At 39.7% G+C, this 21,234-nt stretch overlaps 1 pseudogene across 1 annotated transcript in view; it reads left to right on the top strand.

Moving 5' to 3' along the window:
- LOC309863680 (conserved oligomeric Golgi complex subunit 8 pseudogene) overlaps positions 1-21,234 on the top strand; it is a 297,813-nt pseudogene that overhangs the window by 255,023 nt on the left and 21,556 nt on the right. Inside the window, exon 4 of the transcript XR_014316656.1 lies at positions 3,010-3,157. The product of XR_014316656.1 is annotated as a conserved oligomeric Golgi complex subunit 8 pseudogene (transcript). The remainder of the gene's footprint in view (positions 1-3,009; positions 3,158-21,234) is intronic.

Genomic DNA, 21,234 nt, shown 5'->3' with positions numbered 1-21,234 from the left:
TTACTGATGTAACTAATACTTTTTATGAATTATAATATATTACATATAGAAAAACAACATTCTTTTATGGTATACCCATTAAATATTACACTGTACTCTTTATCCATATTCTTGATCTTATAAGTTCTTTTAGCTTAGGCTTAGAGACACAACAAAATGTTAACCCAAAAGAAATTTTAAAACATAATAACAAAGACCAATGAACTAGGTGACTTGTGACATTCAGTTTGTCAGATTGAGTCTGTCAGTCAGATTCCCTGAAATGTGCCTGATGAATTGAAAAATCTCTGTTGTGGCCACAGAGGAGCCAAATCGGTTTCTGACCTTTTAGTTATTTACTTGTCAATTCACCTGTGGCTAATTGGGTTTCTCTGAAGTGAAAAATAATCCCATGCAGAACACTCACAGACTTTATTGGTGATTGACATTCAGGATGGACATCTGTTGTCTCACTGGACCATCCGGCTGTATGGTAGTTATTACTATTTTGGGGAGTTTTTAGTTTGGGAGTGGTGCATGAAGAGCCATTTTCAGCTTTTCTTACAGATAAGTAGTCTCTGCCCAGATAAACATGTCTCCTTCTGGCCCCAGGTCCCAGTGTTGACTGAAGGTGCCATATCCCACAAGGAACTTTTCACTTACTTGCACTCTGGATCTGTTAGAGTGGGTTTTGCAACACTGAGTCTTGTAATTCCAATAAACTTCTTGTGAATTGTTCTGTTCTCCCTCCACCACCGTGTGCCTGGAGAGGAATCTTTTGCATGTATTAGATGCATAATACATTTTTCTTCATTGAAAAGGTTTTTCAAATGAAGGATTTAGGTAACTTGCAGGGAAATGCATTAATGTGGCTAGCTATGTTTTTAAATGAGATGCCACATGTTTTATTGGCAAAAATTTAGTTTATCATGGGGATGAAGAGGAGTTAATTACTTGCCCGCGTTAAATTATTCTTAAAATTAGCTTAAACATTTTCTAACAGCATGCTTGTTCTTATGATACATTTATAGAAACAATGGTACAAGATAGGACTTTTGAAGATGTCAATTACTAATTAAAATTTAAATCTGGACTAATGGGTATTTGATTATAAAGCATTGGTGTTATGTTTTGAAAATACCAAACATCATTTAGTAGTCAGCCTGGAAGGGGGTATCTTAGTCTTATTGCTGCATACCAAAAACATAATTTTTCCATGACCTATTAAGCACCTGCCAACACCTTCTAGAAAATAAAAATAAGACAAAATAAAACAAAAAACTTCAGATGACAGCAGTGGTATTGTTATACAACAAATAGAGGCCAGAATTATTTCCCTTGGAATATGTAATTTCTTAGATTGAGTGTGAAGTCAGATTCAATTCATTTTATTGAGTCTTCAGCTTTTTAAAACATATTTTTAGTATATATTAGTACACTGAGATAGATGCTTTTTATTTTTTTTTTCTTCCCCGGTTTGTGCAAGATGTAGGGAGAAACAGAATTTAAGCCCAAATTTTATGATTCTATTAGATCTGGTATTTTTTATACATTACCATGTTAACCTTAAAAAAAAAAAAGAAAGGAAAGCAGAAACTAGTTATATTCCAGTTTAGGGCTATTTCTCTGCATGATTGTTAAGGACAGATCTTTACTGTTACTAAAATCTGTTTCAACTCATTTCAAATCTTGTTCAGTACTCTTTTACATCATTTTTAAGCTTCTTAATTCTTTTTTAAAGTCATAGCCAAAAATCACTCATATTGATACATTTACAACTAAAAACAGCATAAAGTAAGTCCTTCCCCTCTAAGAGGAAGCAAGGACTTCTACCCAAGAAGTGATGCACTAAGGAGTAAACTCTGAGTGGATGGGGAATCTGTAGTCATTGGGAAGGACTACCATAGTGGTGGAGAGCACAGGATGTAGAGTCTAAAATCCCTGGGTTTGAGTTAGTCCCTCCATCTTTCCTGAGCTCAACTTCCCCACCTGTGAAATGGAAATAACAATGGCATTGCTTCTTTGAGATTTAGTGAGGAGTAGGAGATCCAATGCAGGCTTTGCCCAATACCTGGCACATAGGAAGTGGTCTCTTACTTGACAGCTGTTACCGTCATTACTACCATCATTGTCATTACTCTGTTCTTGCTCTACTAATCAGTCATTGCTGCAGATTGCTAAGGAAGGCCAACCCCTGAAACCCAGCTCTGAATCTTTAAGAACATGGCACTGGTCAGCAGATACACTGCAGCTTATCCTGATACAACAGCTGGATTGTTTGTGTCCTGGAACATGAGAGAGTTGCTTTTCTCCCCACTTCTACTTTCACAGAATGATTTATATGACTCTTGTTCCTTATCCCCTTAGATCATAAAGTAGCAACTAAATGGCGTAGAAAAGACTCCTTACGGTCTTAACTTTGGTGAAAAGAGAATGGGAATGAAAAAGGTCTTCTTTATTACTCTGCTCCAGGGAATAAAAAAACCTCAAGTAGGTCTCCATCATCAGCTGACATCAATGTGATGGATTCAGAGATCACTTAGTGATGTAATATAGTGAGGGTACATGCCTGGAGGTGGCTTTTGGGATTATCATTAAAGAATATCCCAAACCATGAAACACTAAGTGAACATTTTTCTTTTAGTTAACAGTAGAGAGCTCTGTAAGATCAATGCACTTTATATGATATAATGCATTTTCTTTTCTAACAACTGCAAGCGGATGCATTTTCACTCTTACCCAATCCCATAATCAATATTAAGTTTCTGTTATGGCTTTGTAGTATATACTGAGCAAACAGTTGTAGACAATATCAAAGTAATCCTTAGCCGCATGGAAGTTACATCTCAGGGACAGAGAAAGGAAGGCAGAGTCTATTCAGCAGGTGCTCATGAAATATTACATGTAAAATGACTGGGGAAGAAAAGAATACTATCAAACTACATAATAAGAGTACTTCATCTCTTTAAGGACTTGTGCTCTCTTTGTTTTAAGGGAGAAATATGAGTTTTTACTTGGTTTGATTTGCAGGACAATAGAATCAGATCTGAGAACACAACGAGCTTGAAAACTTTTCAGAGCCTCTGAGACAGGACTGACTGAGAACCCTTAGTCAGGGCCCCAGCCCAGACTCACAGCAAGCTATTCCTGAGGCACTCCAGGCTTCTCCGTGACTCAGGTGAGTCTCCTGTGCATCATGAGAACTATGCTGGGGACTGGGTGACTTTCAGGGCAGACCTGGAGGTGTGGCTGTTCTAAGAACCACTAGAGCTCAGCCATGATGAGTCAGCTTGAGACTGAAACATTATACAGAAATGCACTGAATGCCAAGTAGCCAGAGGTGATTTATTATTATCTTGGAGGAATTGGTATCTGTGCCACCACTTGAAGGGTAAGTAGTACACCAGGCAGAGGTGAGGAGGAGGAGAGTTCCATGTGAAAGAGGCAGCTGGTATGAAAGCTAGGTATTAAGAAGCCAGGTGGGTAGAGGAGAAAGAAATTGATTGTGGTGGGAATAGAGTGTGTTATGTTTGGGGGGAAGATGGATGGCACAGTGGAAATAAGTAAATCTTAGAGGGAGGAAGAGGCTTGTGATGAGGAATCCCTGAATATCTTAAGGGAATAATGATGGACTTGAGGAGGAATAGACTAATCTCTGTGAATCTTGGCTTTAGACATAACTGATCTCTCTACCTGAGTGTATGCATTCCTTTGTAAAGTGAAGAGAGTAATATTTATTCCATAGTGCTAAGATGGGCATAAAGTGAAATAAATGAAAGAATATACCTAAAGGGTCAGGCATAATCCTAGCACATAGTTGGTATTCTTGAAATGTCAATATGTATATATGAAGGCAGTTGTCCATACCACAATGATTAGAAGGATATAAATGTTCAACTGCTATTTCCTTACAAGAGAAACACAGCTACTGGAATGCATGCACATGTATATGTGTATTTTTTTGTACGTAAATTTTCATTGGCTCCATCTCTTGTGGGGAGGATGTCCATCCTGGTAAAAGTAAGGTGCCAGTAGGGCTCTGTACCTTGTAGAGGCTCTCAGGGAGAATCCATTTTTCTGGCCTTTTGCAGCTTCTAGAGGACCCCTACTTTCCATAACATAGAACCCCTTCCTTCCATTTCAAAATCAGAAGTATAATATCTTCTACTTTTGCTCTGACTTTCCTACCTTACTTTTGTTGTCTTTATGTTGCATCTACCTGATGATCTAAAATAATCTCATCATTGCAAAATCCCTTTCCCATGTTAGGTAACATATTCACAGGTTCCAGGGATTAGGATATAGGCATTTAGGGAGAGCTATTAATTCTGCCTACCACAAGGCCCAACTTTTTGTAGAGGAATGAGGAACCAATATTGCTAATAATGTGGGCCATGGTTTTCACGGAGATCAAGGTTTTTCTGATTGGCCATGAAGGGCTTCTGTGGGAGAAGATGAAAAAACGTGGCTTCCCTTTTCCTCTTTTGTTACACTTCCCCTTGCTCGTTCTGGAGACACTCAGGCTGCTTCTAGGCTGATCTCTTGGCCTGGGTTTGTGGCCTAAAATGCTTCACCATCTTCACCCAGTTAACTTCTCCTCAATCTTTGGATCTGTTGAACCATCACTTCTGAGGTTCAGCTTCCTCTGTTCTTGGGAATTGAGCTACATACCCACTGCAGGAACTGGGCCACTCCTGACTGGGGCGTATTCATTTTTATCTTCACTCACTGAACAAGTATTTATTGTGTTGTTACAGGTTTGGGGTGTCTAGAAGTAGATTTTGAGACAAAGTTAGGGTACCATATGTTTATCAGAGATCATCATTTGTGAAAAAGGCAAAAGGAGAATGCAGGTATGGGCAGAGGGAGACATCAAATAGTGATATAGGTCCTGAGAAATTCCAGGCACCTGAAGGAGGAAGAGTGTGGAGTGAACGTTACCTGTCAGAGTGAGCTGTGCCAGAGCCCAACTGACAGAGCCTGTGGGTGGCTGGCCTTGGGATGCATGTGACCCTCGGCAAAGCAGCTCTCTGCAGTAGAGGGAGACCCTGAAGCAGCTGACAACTGGAGGTCTTCAGCTAGTCACATCCCCACACTTGTGCAGCAAATCTACCCTTGATATTGGTTCTGCAAATTCTGTGTCCAACATAGCACCTGCAATATGCCAAGATCTTTTCTAACTTTTCTAGATATAAGTGGTATAGCAGGGAACAAAACAGCTAAAAATCTCTGTCCTCATGCATTTTACATTACAGTGGAAGGAGATAGATAATAAGTAAATGAATAAATAAAATATGTAATATGTAGATGGTGACAAGTACCATGGAGAAAAATATTAAGCATGTAAGGCAGAATAGAGAGTATTGGGTGGGGAGGGTTTTAATATTAAGAATGGGGTCAAGGAAGGCCTCACTGAGAAGGTAGCATTTGAGTTAAGAACTAAAGGTGGTGAGAAAGGAAGCCATATGGATATATGAGAACAGTCTCCAAACTGAGGGGAGTGCAAGTTCAAGTTGTCTAAAGTGGGAGCAGCCAGGAGGCCAGCATGGCTGGAGTGGGAGTTTGAATAAGAGAGAGGAGCTGAGTTCACAAGAGCAGTGGGTAGGGTTGGGGCAAGATGATGTAAGACCTCAGGAGCCATTGTAGTGATTTTTGGCTTTATATGGAGTAAAATGAGAAGCCTTTGGATGGTTCTTAGCAGAAGAATGATACTGTGTGATTTACAACTATTTTTAAAAACATGTATCAGTGGTGCTAAAAATGGTGCAATGAAATTGTAGAGTCATCTTGGGACAGCCTGATGTTACTGGAGAACATATCAAGTACCTGTACTCACCCAGGGAGTTAGAGGGAACCAGAGAATGATCACAGACTTGGTGAATAGGAATGAGGAAAACCAAGGGTCTGATGAAGAGAATTCAAGGTTAAGACTCTTAGTAAATAGAATGACAAGCTTATTCTGGGTTGATTACTGAAACTTTGACTCCTTTTCTGGGAAAAAGAATGTGACTATGTCAGAAGTCTAGGTATTAATGAATTTCTCTGTTTTGGTTTTTTTTTTTGCTTGACTTCTTACTGTGCATTGTATCCATTCATGTTTACAAGTATTGACCATAAAAAGTGAGTTAATTTTCCAGTTAGAAAGGGCTTTCAGCTCTCATTTACCTATGGAATAGTCCCATTGGATGGCTACCATTTTTGAAAAACCGTATTTGTGTTACTTCAGTTCCTTTAGCGTGTGAAGTGATATATGTTAGTACTTCTTGGTTTTGTTGATCTAACTTTCATTCAGCAGAAGCTGCGAAGTGCTACACATTTGGGTATATTCTGGTGACTCAATGCATACAGACTTTAGCACTTGTAAAGATTAGTAATCTAGAACTCTGGTTCTGAAAGTGCCTTCTGGACAAGCTACATTACCTGAAACTTGTTGGAAGTGCATATTTTTAGGCCCCATTTAACACATATTCAGTTAGATGGGAACGGGGCTTAGCAATCTGTATTGTAACAAGCCCTTTAGGTGATCCTGAGGAATGTTAAAATTTGAGAATGCTGGTCTAGAGATGAGAAAAGTTAAGATTATAACTGTGAAGAAACAGCTGAAGAAAACTGTAGGTGCTGGGTGAATCCAGGGGAGATGGCCCTAAAGCCGTGAAAGGTGGACCATATCTAAGAGATGAGTCTTAACAAAACAAGGATTAACTATGAGGAGGAAGTGGAAAAGGACCTCGAGGCTGGTTGTGGGGGCCAACAACCACGGTGCATGTAGTTGCCTATGGCTGTAGGGTTGGGAGCCTGGTGGGCTCTCAGGCATGGAGAGGTAGCTAGATATTAGGGTATCTAGCTATCTTATCTAGGTAGCTAGATATTAAGACCTTTAAATACTACCTATAAATAAGTCCTCTGGCTATATTCCTTCAAAAAAGACCATCACTAATACCTTGGGGATTTAAATACTACCTATAAATAAGTCTTCTGGCTATATTCCGTCAAAAAAGACCATCACTAAATTCTTGGGGATAACAGTTGGAGGACGTTCATGGTGGGGAAAAGGATCATTATCCTTTCTAGAGTTCTGTCCTCAAATCACCAGCCCCTGCCCTCATGGCCAAGGCTTATGTTAAAGCAGAGGAACATTTGGTTCAAGGTACAGCCTCAGGCGTGCCTCCTAAAATGGAAAGAAGAGATCTTGGCTTTGTCTTCTCAAGATGATGCTAACACTGTTCTTCTCCAGAGCGATTCCTAGGAGATGGTCATGTTTCTGGGCCTCCCATGGAAGTGGTTTTGACATTTATACCGTGCCAGTTCTCTCTCAGCCCCTGCTCCCTGGGGCTGCTTTTTCAGTGGTAGCTCTTGAAGCATTTCCTGGGGTTTTGGTCCGCCATACCTTTATTACTTTAATTCTTTGTACTACTCCTTGCTGTTCTTCTGCCATTAGTTAGGTATTCTGTAGCTAAATTACAGTACTTGGAGAGTGAAGGTTTTCCAATATTTTGCCCCTCTGCTGTGATAACTTCTCTAACTTGAGGTAAAGTATAAAATTGATTTTGAGATTTCGATGTTAAATAAATTACAAGCTTCCAAATGGCCTAATCTTGTATTTTCTGCCTGACATTTAAAGTTACTTGCTACCAGGTTGGGGTTTTTTTTGTTTTGTTTTGTTTTGTTATTTTTTTTTTGTAAAAGATTTTAACTTTTTTTTCTCTCTGGGTCTTTTATCGCTGCCTTGAAGGGCTTCCATAGAAAGGTGTATTTTTACATGTGATTCTTCAGTGATGAAATTTCAAAGTAGGTTCTTTTTATACTTTTAGGCTTCAGGCTTATAGGACTGAGTCTAAGACATTTAAGTGGAATTGTTTGTTTGCTTTATTCTCTGCAGCCTCTAGCAGGTGCTTGCATTCTAAGCAGCTGAATCCTAGAGTTAGGTATTAGGAGTTTCATTTCCAAGGCAGGAGAGAATTCTGGATTGACTCGTAGGCTGTATTTCAGTGGCGTTCTTTCTTTTTGCTGGTGCACCAAGTTTATGTGAGAGAGCAGTGGAGTATGGCACCAATATAAAAAACTGTCAGCAATGTGACTTTGCCAGTAAGTGTTGTCACCCTTCATCCAGACAGTCTGCAATCATGCACTATGATTCTTTCAGAATGTTATTGACTTCAAGGTAGCCATGACTTTTGTTTCCCTATAAAACTCAATCAGATTGACTTCTGGGTTGGCCATAAGAAAAGCATAGTGGATGCATTATATCAAACTATATCAAATATATATATCAAATTATATATGTGATAAATATATAATAAAAGTATAAATATTTAATTATTATTTATATAATAAAATATTATATATAATTTTCAGCAGTTAAATGGTTGACATTAAAAGTCTCAGGAAATTGTACTAAGGTCATATAGAAAATGGGGAAACATTTTAAAAATCCACGATATCTTGGTGAGAGTAGTGAGGGTCTGTGGCATTTAAGCCAGGACCTGCTCCCTCTCCTCCCTTTTCATCTCCATGTGTTATAGATTATAGTTCAGGTGTGTGCCGGCAAGAAGATAAACCTCTCTGTTTCATGACTCTGTGTCCATAGCTACTATTTCACACCAGGAGGGGCTTGAACATGGCATACCTCCCCCTATCTCCCAGCCTCCTACTGTAGAGGCTCTCTTCTGGGCAGATGCTGATAGGAATACTGGTCTCCCTTTCCTTACCCAGTCTCAGTCCTAGGGTGAGACTCTCCCCCAGGTATGGCAAACTAAGAATACTGGGTCCTGAAACACCCATCTCAGCTTCCTTTTAAGGAGGAGATTATAGGTAAGCACCTCCTTTCATTTCAGGATGAGCAAGCTGAGAAGACCAGCTGCTACTATCCTTGTCTGAAGCCCTGATGATAAAGCAGGGTGTCACTCAGGGAGAAGCAGACCATTGTTTATGTCCCCATCCCCCTTCCTTTTTTTTTTTTTTAAAGATTTTATTCATTTATTTGAAAGAGAGGTTGAGAGAGAGAACGTGAGCAAGGGGAAGGGGGAGAGGGAGAAGCCCCCAGTGGAGGGCTTGATCCCAGGACCCTGAGATCATGACCTGAGCTGAAGGTAGATGCTTAACCGACTGAGCTACCCAGGCGCCCCTTCAGCCCCCCTTCCTTGTTACATTTACACAGAGACATTGCCCAGGGGGATAGGTAAAAAAAAAAAAAAAAAAAGAGTTCCAAAGATCTCTCTAAGAGGACTGATTTGTTTTTGGAACAAAATGATAAAATTCAGGCTTAGGGATGTTGTCAGAAAACAGTGAAGTTTTTGGGGTGACCAGTTCATAGAGGTGCCCTTAGGCTGGTAGCTATGTGATAACAATAAGCAAAATGTAGAGCAACTAGAAGTTTAACAGAATCAGGGAAAGAGATAGCTAGGAAAATGTCCTGTGAGATCTGAGCAGTCTCAGACTGGCCAAGCTTTAACATTGAAAATGGGTCCTAACTGAGTTGGATAAGGCTGTGGAGCCATTTATGCTCCAGGACATTGTAAACAATGAGGTAGGAATCATATAACAGTTAATGGGGGCTAACAGCTAAGTGTGATAGCCTTAGGGGCTCATGAGCTCAGATGCCCAGGGAGTAGTGTACATACCCAACACTTTCCCCTGTGAGGAGCAATTTCAAAGGTTGTATACTGTGGCAGAAGCAGATTTCATTAACTTGTCCAAGTAGGTCACTGAACAAATAAAAAGCAAATAAGAAAACAAAAATAAGCCCTGGGAGGAGGGGGTTATGGCAATTTAGTATGCAGAGTTGCTATATTATTTAAAATGTCCAATTTTGCATGAGATATGGCTGGAAATCCCCCAAACCTGATTTAAGGTATTAGTCTATACACCCAAGAAACTCAGAGAACTCCAGATAGAATAAATGCAAAGATATCCATGGCCAGACGTATCATACTCAAATGTTGAAAGCCAAATTAAAAAAGAAAAAATGAGAAAGTATTAAAAAAAACAAACTCATTACTGGCAAGGGATCTCCAAGAAGACTAACAACTGACTTGTCATCAGAAACCGTGCAGGCTGGAAGATTTGGGATGGCATAGTCAAGATGCTGAAAGAAAGTAAGGGTCAACCAAGGATCCTATATCTAGTGAAACTGGTTTCAATAGTGAAGGTGAAATGGCATTCCTAGATCAGCAAACTCTAAGGGAGTTTGTTGCCTTGGCTTCTCTTAACTGATTCAAAAAGCACTTGCATAGACCCTATGGATAGGGGCTGCTTTTAGGCAATGGGCTTGAGCATGGACATGTGAGTAAGGAAAAAGGGTTCAGAGTGACTACAAGGCGGGATGCACACAGGTTCATTAGGTGACCTGCCTCAAAATAGCCATAAGCCCTAGCTTACCAATGGGCTACTTACAACTGGGCACGGGTACCAAAGAAGGAAAATTCCGTATGTTTCTATACCCCCATCTCTCCCCCCTGTAACTACAGCACCTCATATTCCTGGCGGACAGTCTCTGCTTTGCTGTCCGGCCCACTGCTCTCTTGCAGGGTATTGAATAAAATTCTATCTGCTTTGTTCTGCTTTGGGTGAATTCTTTCACTGCTCACACAATGGGTGTGAGCTAAGCTGCGTTGGAGTAAGAAAATATCAGATGGTAACTCAAATACGCAAAAAAATTTAAAAAAAAAACATGTCACAAAGAATAAGGTTAATATATAACAAACTATATATACTCACCCTTCTTTCTCCTCTCAGCTTCTTTAAAAATGTGTATTTGGGAGGGACACCTGAATAGCTCAGTTGGTTAAACATCCTGATTCAATTTCGGCCCAGGTCATGGTCTCAGGGTCATGAGATGGACCCTGCAAAGGGCTGAGTGTGGAGCCTGCTTAAGATTCTTTCTTTCCCATTCTCCCTCCCCTCAATCCCCAGCTCACGCTTTCTCTCTCTCTCTAAAACAACAACAACAAAAAATGTTTTAGATGTATAGTTGGGGTTGTAGCATAAATCAATGTGATAAGTCTAGTAATCATAACAATAAAAAGGGACAAGGGATAGAGCTATATAAAGTTTCTATATCTCATCAAACTTAGTGTATAAACTGTGATGCCTTTTGTAAGCCTTAGAGCAACTACTAAGAAAATAATAGTTAGAAAATAGGTAGTTAAGAAATCATTAAAGGGAATTGGAACTTTCCTGCATCACTGGTGATAATATAATGCAGCCCCTTTGGGAAACAGTTTAGCTACTTACCAAAGGTTAGACACTGAGTTACCGTATGGCTTAGCAATGTTACTACTAGGTATGTATCCAAGAGGAATAAAACATAGGTCCACAAAAAAGTTGCATATGAATATTCATAGCAGTATTATTCATCATGTCTCAAAGTATAAACAATCCACATGCCTATCAGTTGATCAAGGCATAAATAAGATGTGGTCTGTTAATAGAGTAGAGTATTATTTGGCCAGAAAAAGGAATAAAGTACTGATATACACTATGACATGGATGACCTATGGAAATCAGCCGAGTGAAAGAAGCTAGACACAAAAGGCCAAGTGTTATAGGATTCTGATGATATGACGTGTTCATATCAGGCAAATTTATAGAAAGTTGATTAGTGGGTTCTAAGAACTGAGGGGAGTGGAGAATGGTTACTAATGGGCATGGATTTCTTTCTGGAGTGGCAAAAATTTCCTAAAATTCTATTGTGTTAATGGTTTTGCAACCCTGTGTACATACTAAAAAGCATTTAATTATCCACTTTAAAAATTGTAAACTGTCTTCTGTGTGAATATCTTTTTTTTTTTTAAAGATTTTATTTAATTGACAGACAGAGATCACAAGTAGACGGAGAGGCAGGCAGAGAGAGAGAGAGAGAGAAGCAGGCTCCCTGCTGAGCAGAGAGGCCGATGCGGGACTCGATCCCAGGACCCTGAGATCATGACCTGAGCCGAAGGCAGCGGCTTAACCCACTGAGCCACCCAGGCGCCCCATCTGTGTGAATATCTTATTAGAGCTACTCAAAAATTGACGCAAATCATGCTTCATACTTTTTATAAAGCACTGAGTTTGTTAGCACCATGCAAGTGCCAAAACTCTATCCCTTCATGCTTGCTGTGAATAAGTGGGTAGTTAGCTTTTTTTTTTTTTTTAATATTTTATTTATTATTTGACAGACAGAGACACAAGTAGGCAGAGAAGCAGGCAGAGAGAGAGAAAGGGAAGCAGGCTCCCTGCTTCACAGAGAGCCCTATGTGGGGCTCGATCCCAGGACCCTGGGATCATGACCTGAGCTAAAGGCAGAGGCTTTAACCCACTGAGCCACCCAGGCACCCCGGGTAGTTATGCTTTTTATCTGTATTTTACCAATGAGCAAACTGAGGCTGAGACAGGTTAAGGGACTTGTTGAGTTTCCCACATACCAATCAGGTAAAGGAAACTTACAGGGAATACAAATTTGGAATACACAGCAGGAACTCTTTCCCCATTGTGTCACAGATTTCTCTCATGAAGTTCTGTGGGTCTCACTGCTTCCTTCTTACCCTGACCCCCCAGAACAACAAAAGACTCCAAAACATGAGATTTTATAAAGTTCTTGGAAAATATAGAAAATGATAAAGGAGAAAATGAGCAAATAACACGCCCCCCAGAACATTTTTACATAATTATCTTTAGTTTTTTCCTCTGAATGTCTATGAATATGTATTCATTTATAACATAATTCAGATCACACCATATAGATAATGATTTATCTGCTCTTAAAAAACTAATATCTCATGAATAATTCCCCATGGCATTGTTCCTTAGAAACATAATTTAATAACTGCCTAATATTTACTCTTGTGTGTGCATCATAATTTATTTAATGCCTTCACTGTTGGACATTCAAATTCACTTGAGTTTTTTAACTTTAAGAAAAGTGCTGTGTACACAAACCTTTGTTTGAATTTGACTGTTTACTTAGAAGAAATCTCTAGAATATATGAACTTTGAAAAGATTCTTGATGTATATAACGACATCGTTATCCTAAAGGATTTCATGAATTTTTTTGTACTAACAAAGCATTTGTAGGAAAGCTGTGAAGGACACCAGTGAAGTGTACGAGTTGGGAAATCTGGGCTTGAAACTTGGCTTCTCCAAATTCTAAGTGCATGAGTCAGAATTCTGTAAGAATTCTGCAAAGAAACAGAACTGGCAGAACGTGCATGTGTGTATATAGAGAGAACGTGTTAAGGAATTAACCACAATAGTGGAGGCTTTAGTGGAACCAAAATTTGTTGGGGAGGCCTGCAGACCGCAGACCCAGGGAAGAGTTACCATTGGAGTCCAAATGTGCCCCTGTTCTAGTAAGGCTTTGAACCGATGAGATTTCACCCACACACATTGTGGAGGGCGGTCTGCTTGACTCAAAGCACATGGATTTAAATGCTCATCTCATCCAAAAACACACTCACAGGAACACCTGGAGTGATGTGTGATGATGTATGTGGACACTACGGTCCCATCAATTTGAACATGAAACTAAGCATCACACTAAACGAGTGTCTTGCATTTGCTCTCTACCTCTGCTATCTTATCTGAAAATGGAGAATGATGTATTTACTGTCATGAGTTTGGGTAAAATAAAAGTAAAATATATGAATCATGTCTGGCACAGAGTTAGCACACAATCAATATTAGTCCCTATATTATTATATCACCTTGTCATGTCTGACAATTCTTACCATTTGGAAATCTTGCTAATCTTAAAAGCTTTCTTACTATTAGCCACTTGGATTTTCTCCTCAAATGGGCTATTTCTGTATGACCTTTGCTGATTTTTGATGGACACTTTTGTGCTTATTTTAGTGGTCATTGATACATACAAAATTTTGAAATTTAAAATCTCTTAAGTATCTATATTATTTTTTTTATCATAGCCATTAAAGTGTGTATTCATTTATGGGGCATCTGGGTGGCTCAGTGGGTTAAAGCCTCTGCCTTTGGCTCAGGTCATGATCCCAGGGTCCTGGGATCGAGCCCCGCATCAGGCTCTCTGCTCAGCGGGGAGCCTGCCTCTCTTCCTACTTGTGATCTTTGTCTGTCAAATAAATAAATAAAATTAAAAAAAATAAAGTATGTATTCATTTATATTAAATTCTACTTGTATTCATATTATATAGAAAAATTATTTAAATATTTGTATGTTTTGGATATTTTAGCTTGCAAGTTCCTTGTGGGTAGGGGCTGTCTATATGTTGTTTTATGACCTTCTAAGCAGCTTACAAACAGATGCTTGAGAAAGTATTTGCTTATGAGAATTAAGTTCAACATGGAACTATACCAGTGGTGCTGCTCCTAAAAGGCTTCCCTAGGCAAAGCAGTCTTTTGTCTTTCCTTGCTGTTTTTCCTTCTGCATGTCCTGCAGCTGTCATTCTGTCCTCTTACTTCTGAGCTGAGTCCCAAGGGAGGACTGGCTCTGTAGTCTTTATCCTGACTTCCCTGGAGAAACTTTTGATTAAATGATGATGATGATGTGATAAGTATCTTCTGTTGTACACTAACCATATGCTGCGTGCTGTTTTAAGCACTTCGCATACAGGAACCCATCTAATTCTCACCAGAGCTGTACGAGGTAGGTGCTGTTATTACCAGCAGGGTTAAATGAGGAAAGAAAGGTACAGAGAGATTTCAGATCTAGCAAAGAGTTCCTGGGTATCTACGCAGGCAGACTGACTCCAGAGTCCATGCTCTTGAAGATGATAAGATACAGACTCCCTAGAAATTCTGATATAATCCTGTCAGTCATTATAAAATTTAAATTATAAAAGGTAGCAGGACGTGTTTTGACCAGGTATCAATGGGGAATAAAGAGATAGAGGCTCCAGGGAAGGGGGAGAAAGGTAGAAAAATGTAGTTTTGTTTTATATAAGCCAGATTCTCAACTAGTGAGTACAACACAGGCCTTGATCAGGGAGAAAGCGCTATCAAATAGGAATAAAGACAAAGCAGTTACCATTATGTGGTCTCCAACATGTAACCAGCAAGGTTTGCTGGCCATCTGTGGGAAGCTGTTGATCCTGGTCATACGTGATGAGGTACTAGTGATTGGAGACCTTATAACAATATGCAGCATACTTCCAGATTTCAGGCAATAAAGGTTCAAGTCTGCATCTGCATCTCTAAGGAGTGAGGTTTTAGCCAGAACATGGGTATGCCAACCACTAATGTTAGTGTATCATGAAAATGGCCAACTATGAGAGTTAGAAAATGTTATGGGGATATCAAGCACTAATAGCTTGAGATTTAAAAAATAAAACCTCATAGTGAGGGTTGATAAAATAGTGAGGGTGATAAAATATGGAGGGAGTGATATGTGAACTAAGGTACTAAAGGATGAAAAGATGAAAGGTGTATACAGTCTAGATGATTGGAATGCCCCATGCAAAAGAAAGATCAGGGCATATCAGGGGAATCATGGCTCAGCATGACCTAGAACTAAGGAAAGAAGGTATCAGTTCTCATGCCAGCTATTTTAAATGACAGGAGTTTCTTGGGATTTCACGCTATGGAAGAATCTAAGGGTACACGGCACTCAGTTGGAGAGAAGGCCTTAATTGATTGATGATGTCTGCAGTGAGTGTAGGAATACAGAGTGTAGTACTGTTGCTAAGTTCTCGTTGTTGCTTTGGTTTCACAGTTAAGCATAAAATTGATGGCGAAGGTGAGTTCTTGTCTCGTTACAAAGTTTTAACATATCTGGGAGGCAAAACGGGTTCACTGAAAGATTTTTTAGCAGGTGGGACATGGTTGGAATCTCCCTTTGAAAAAGAACTCTGAAGCTACTGTACCGTCCTCTCCTTGCACACACAACCCCTACTCACTGGCTGCTTGCAAGACAATAAAGATAATCAGACTCCTCGTAGCTCAGGAAAATGGCCTAAGTCACCACTTGGGACACCTTCTAAATAAGGTTGCTGTTTGACTGTTAGGCAGTAGATGCACGAGTTCACAAGTTCAGCCTTGCTAGTTGTTTAGTATACTTCACGCTGATGATCATTATCCAGTCTCCCAAGCATCTCTGGGTGAGCCTTCTTAACCTGGCCACTCCAGCTTTTTCAGAACCTTTCCAAAGTCAAAAAACTAGTGGAATCAACCTGAAATTTAATGAGGGACCTCCAGAACCATGCTCCCAAGGGTTTCGGTCTGAATCTTTTCTGGAATTCATAAGTGTCTTTTCTACACGGGTGGTAAAATATGTTTACTGCAACTTCTGCTTCAGGATAAATTCAAACACTTTAGTTGTTAGGCTTCAGAAAATGTGTAAGATTCGCTAAAAGATACACCAAAGAAATCCAAGCTAAACGGAAGGGAAGCCCTTCATCTGGGCAGCTTTGGATAGAGTTTGGAACTTCACTTTTAATTCCTTGTTTTTAGAGTTGAGCGCTTATAGTTGCAAGAAGAGGATATTTTGATGGAAGTGAAACACCACAGGAATGATTCTTACCTCTGTAATGTCTATAAGCCTTACTTGGGTTGAGGGGTTGTTAGAGGCTTGGATTCTGGGCCCCGTCGTTGGAAATCTGAATCTGCTTGTTTTCCAATGGCGTCTGAGAAGGTAGTGTTGTTACTATTTTTAAATAAACAGAGTTTCAGGTGATTCTGTGGCAAGTGGTGTATGAGTCACATTTTAAGAGATGCTCCTAACTCTGGCGTATGCAGAGAGCCTGCCTCAATAATGAATCAAGCAGCACAATTCAATTCACAGTTGTAAGCATTCTACAAATATGTAAAATAGACCAGTGCTTTGTGCTTAGAGAGCAGAGGTAGGATTGAATTAGGAAATATGGCTTTTAACTTTCCAAAGATGTTATTTCTTCAAGGATTTGCTTTTCTATTTATATTTAATTTTTAAAATGATCAAAATAAAACACACATGACTGAAAAATCAAGTAGTACTCAGATGTCCTAATACAATGGAACAGTTCCCTGTGCCCATACTGGTCCTCACTTCCTCCTAATCTCTTCCCCATTTCCTCCTTCCCAGCTTCTGTCAGCGGCACCAGCAATTTTAATGTTAAGCCTGATAACAGTTATATTCTATAGTATAACCTTAATTAAGTCTTCTGCACCTTTTGTATGGATTGATTCCAAACAAACAGCGGTTTCATTATTGTGACTAGGAAGATGTTCTTGGTGGAGTCATGGAATGTGTTTTGATGACATTTCCTTTTCTATAACTCTGAAGATAAACGATAAACCCCTGTGCCCGTGAGTATAGAAGGCTGGATGGGGACTCCTCTCTTAGGAAGATCACTTATCCTGAAGTTGTAATTTACTGTACAAAGCCTGTATAGCGTGGTGTCAAATGAAAACCATATACTTCAGGGATGATCCTGAACAAGACCTACTCCAATCTTGTAACCTTTGGGTTTTACTACATTCAAATGGCCAAGTTCATTCTGACCACCCCCTTGCACAATACGGAGAGTTTTTATTGTCTTTGCATTTACACTAGGTTTATGTCAAGAATTTATATACTGATAATATGTTGGGCTTTATATATATTGACTATCCAACTTACATGTATAACTGTATCTTCCTTCTATATAACTATGAATTTAAAAGAAAAAATACATATAACTCTATATTCTTTCTATATAACCATATATTAATCTCTCTAGATATCTAGATAGATAGAGATAGATATATTAATCTCTCTTTATAGATATATAGATTAATATATGGTTATATAGAAAGAATATTGAATATAGAATATATAGAAGATCCCTCTCTCTATATATATATAGAGAGAGTCTTAGTGGGCTACACGTTCCTTCCAGGTGACCACTGGTACATTGAATGGAAATGAAGGTCAACTGTTATTTTTCTTACATTCTGAACAGAAAACAGTCACCTATCTCAAGTTACCTGAGACTCATTCACAAAGATTAAGATCCTGAGTTTCACAAATAGAATGCTTCTGTGAGGGGAATTTGTGGGTTGACAGATGATGCACAAGAATCTAGTAACTTGGAGGAGGAGGGCAGTACCTGCTAATCTCCTTATGCTATCTGATGTGGACCATCCTGCCTTTATATTCCTAACAATTACTCTCACTTTTACTTGTTCTTTAATGCCCAACTCAAATCCCATCTATTCTGGGAATTTTGCTTGTTTGGTCCTGTCTGTGGTGGACACCATTCTTATATTGGCAAACCATCTTCCACTGTACATTTCTTTGACACCTTGAGTACAGCAGTGATATGCCCATTTTAGAATAAGGAGACCAAGGCTTAAGGAAGTTGAAAGAACTGCTTAAGCATACACAGCGTAAGGGTCTAAGAATGAAACGCAGGTCTGCTGAACTTCATGCCCGCTCTTCCCTGTGCTGTGACACTGTGATCTCCCAGCCCTGTCTCCCTTAGGTTTTTTTCCCGTGTCATTCATTTGCCACTCAATACATTCTAAATACGTTTTTTTTTTCATCTGTGTGTGTCTCTCTGAGAACAGTTAGCATTCCTATTCTTTTACACAATAGGATTTAGCAAATGTAGCTATAGCGGGCTGATTTTGCTTGACAAACTTAAGCAAAATACTCTATATTCCATACAATGCAGATTCCCATAGACCTTGGCCCAGTGTCTAAATGGAGGCTTTCCAGTCCTCCCTGCCCTTCAGACTGAACTGTTCAACTGTAATTTTCCCAGTTCTACAGGGACATCTTAGGCATCTCTAACCTAAATTTCACGAGTGTCTACCACATCCATGTGTTTCTACTTATTTTCTAGTTGTTAAAGCTAAACATCCTGATTTCTTGAATTTCTTCCATTATGTGCATTCAGTTGATCTGCAGATCCTCTTGTTTCTATCTCCAGAATGTAGCTGAAATCCATCCACTTCTGTCCATCCCTGCTGGGATGGTCAAACCAATACCACATCCTCTCACACCTACGTTCCTAAAACGACTTCCAAACGATTCCACCTGCTGTTTCCCCCCCTCCCACCCCTGCATCTTCTCCTCTACAGGTTAACTAGAGGGATCTGTTTAAAAGTCTTAATTCCATCTTGTTCTCCCCTACTAAGAAATCTTCCATTGACTTTCCATGACTCTTAGAATACCATCTTAGAATACCATCCATATTCTTTTCCAAGTCTACAGGGTTCCATAAATTCTATTACCTGTTAAATTCTCCCACCTTACCATACTCTGCCCTGCTCCCTATGTTCCAGGCATATCATTATCTTCTGTGGCTTTTGAACATATAAAGTCAATTCCATGTCAAGTTTTTTTTTTCTACAAATCATATTTTCTCAAATATTCTTTCATGCTCTGTATGATGGCGTGCCTTTTTCCTTTGTTTATCAGCTAAAATTCTGACTTTAGAGGGGCCTTCCCTGGTGGTCCTATTGAGAGTGGTCAATTTCTCTTCTAGTTTTTTTCCTTTGTCAGACTGACTTATTTGTGTCATATCCTTAAATTCTATAATTATTTGTTTTTCCCCTTTAGAACATACATTCCATGAGGACAACAGCCTTGCTGGGCTTGTACAGCTCTGCTTCCTGAAGCTAGCAGGCTGCTGGTGTCATCATAGGTTTCCTGAATGGGTAGATAGATAGATGGCTGGATGGAGGAAAGATGGACGGAAAGGGGGGGGGATGGAAATAAATACTTCTGAGAAAGTTCCCAATAACCAGATACATGTGGGAGGAACACTTAGCAATAGAAGAAAACTTCACACTTCTTTCCTTACCTGGACAGTGTGGGCTCTCCCAGAAGTGGCCTGAAGCATGGCTTCTTTAGGCCACCTGAGTTTCCAGAAGAGACCCTGGGGTGAAATGGATCAATTATTTGGTAAAGTAATCCCAAAAGGAGCTTTGGTTTTCTAATGAGATCGTTTTGCTCCCTAAGCCTCTGAGAAGTGTCCAGAACACAAGCTTTCTATTAGAAGATGGGCTTGGCAGTCATCCACGTGGTAGGTTTCTGGAAAGCCAGTTGATGCTCCACAACCACTGCTGTGCCACTCCATCCAGCAACTGATATTGCCAGAACTCCTAAATGTATTTTGGAATTCAAATATAACTCCAGATAGATAACAGCATTGTGATGCATTGAAAGTCCCTTTCCTTGTTCACATGTGATCTCTTCGTTGTGGGATTAATGTACAAAACATGTACATTTTGAATGAGAATGGAGCATAGAGAGTTCCTGGGCACCATAAAGCCAGGTGAGGCTAGGAGCTGGGGAGAAAGCAGGATGGCCCTTGCCATTTAGGGAACATTTCATTGGGAGGGGTGATTCTTCCAAGGAGGAGCACCAAAAATAGACCGCTGGCTGCTTCTCAACAGGGACTGCTTGCATACACACAGTCACATGGCAACCTTGCAGGTTCAACATCTGCATCATCTGTCTGAAATGCCTTCTCATACTTATCTCTCACATACAATGTCCGCATTCCCCAAACTAAAGCAAGCCACACAAGCCACACAAAGCCACACAAAGAAAGCTTAAGGAGGACACTGACATCACAAATTGGGGATTGAACATTGAACATAGAAGCAACCTGTAGTTTATCCTGTAGCTAAATTTATTCCTAAACATTGATACTTCCCAGTCATATCCAGGCACTGCCTTTATTTTTTTAAGATTTTATTTATTTATTTGACAGAGACCACAAGTAGGCAGAGAGGCAGGCGGAGAGAGAGAGGGGGAAGCAGGCTCCCTGCTGAGCAGAGAGCCTGATGTGGGGCTCGATCCCAGGACCCTGAAATCATGACCCGAGCTGAAGGCAGCAGCTTAACCCACTGAGCCACCCAGGCGCCCCAGGTACTGCCTTTATTGACAGAAGTAATGTGTTCTCTCTTATGAATAATCAGGATTTAATAATACCTGTTCAGCTCTTAATAATTCGCTTTCAACTTTATATTTGAAAACCTTACCTCTTGTTCCTATTTTTGTCAGGACTATAATGATCCCCCACCCAGTGACTAACTTCCTGTTCCCTTCCTGGCTCTTCCTTCATTTGTAGACTTTGATTTTTTTTTTTTTTTCCTCATGGCCCCATTTCTGTCTTTGTTTCTCCATTCCTCCAATTTCCTATACTTCTGAGCACTCAGTGAGTGAAATATATCTGAAAGGCGAATTAGACTTTACTTCCAAGAGGTCAACATGAACTGGAAATAGTATTAAATTAAGGGAAATAGTGGATATTTAAGAGAATGAATTCTTTCTGCTTTAATAAAATATTTGAAAACTTGCTCATGTCAAACTTAATATTTATGGAGTTCTAATT

Source organism: Mustela nivalis, assembly GCF_964662115.1.
Source record: "Mustela nivalis genome assembly, chromosome: 1".
Classification (NCBI taxonomy): Eukaryota; Metazoa; Chordata; class Mammalia; order Carnivora; family Mustelidae; genus Mustela; species Mustela nivalis.
Note: the sequence above shows the minus strand (reverse complement) of the source record. Positions and strands in the feature narration are given on the sequence as shown.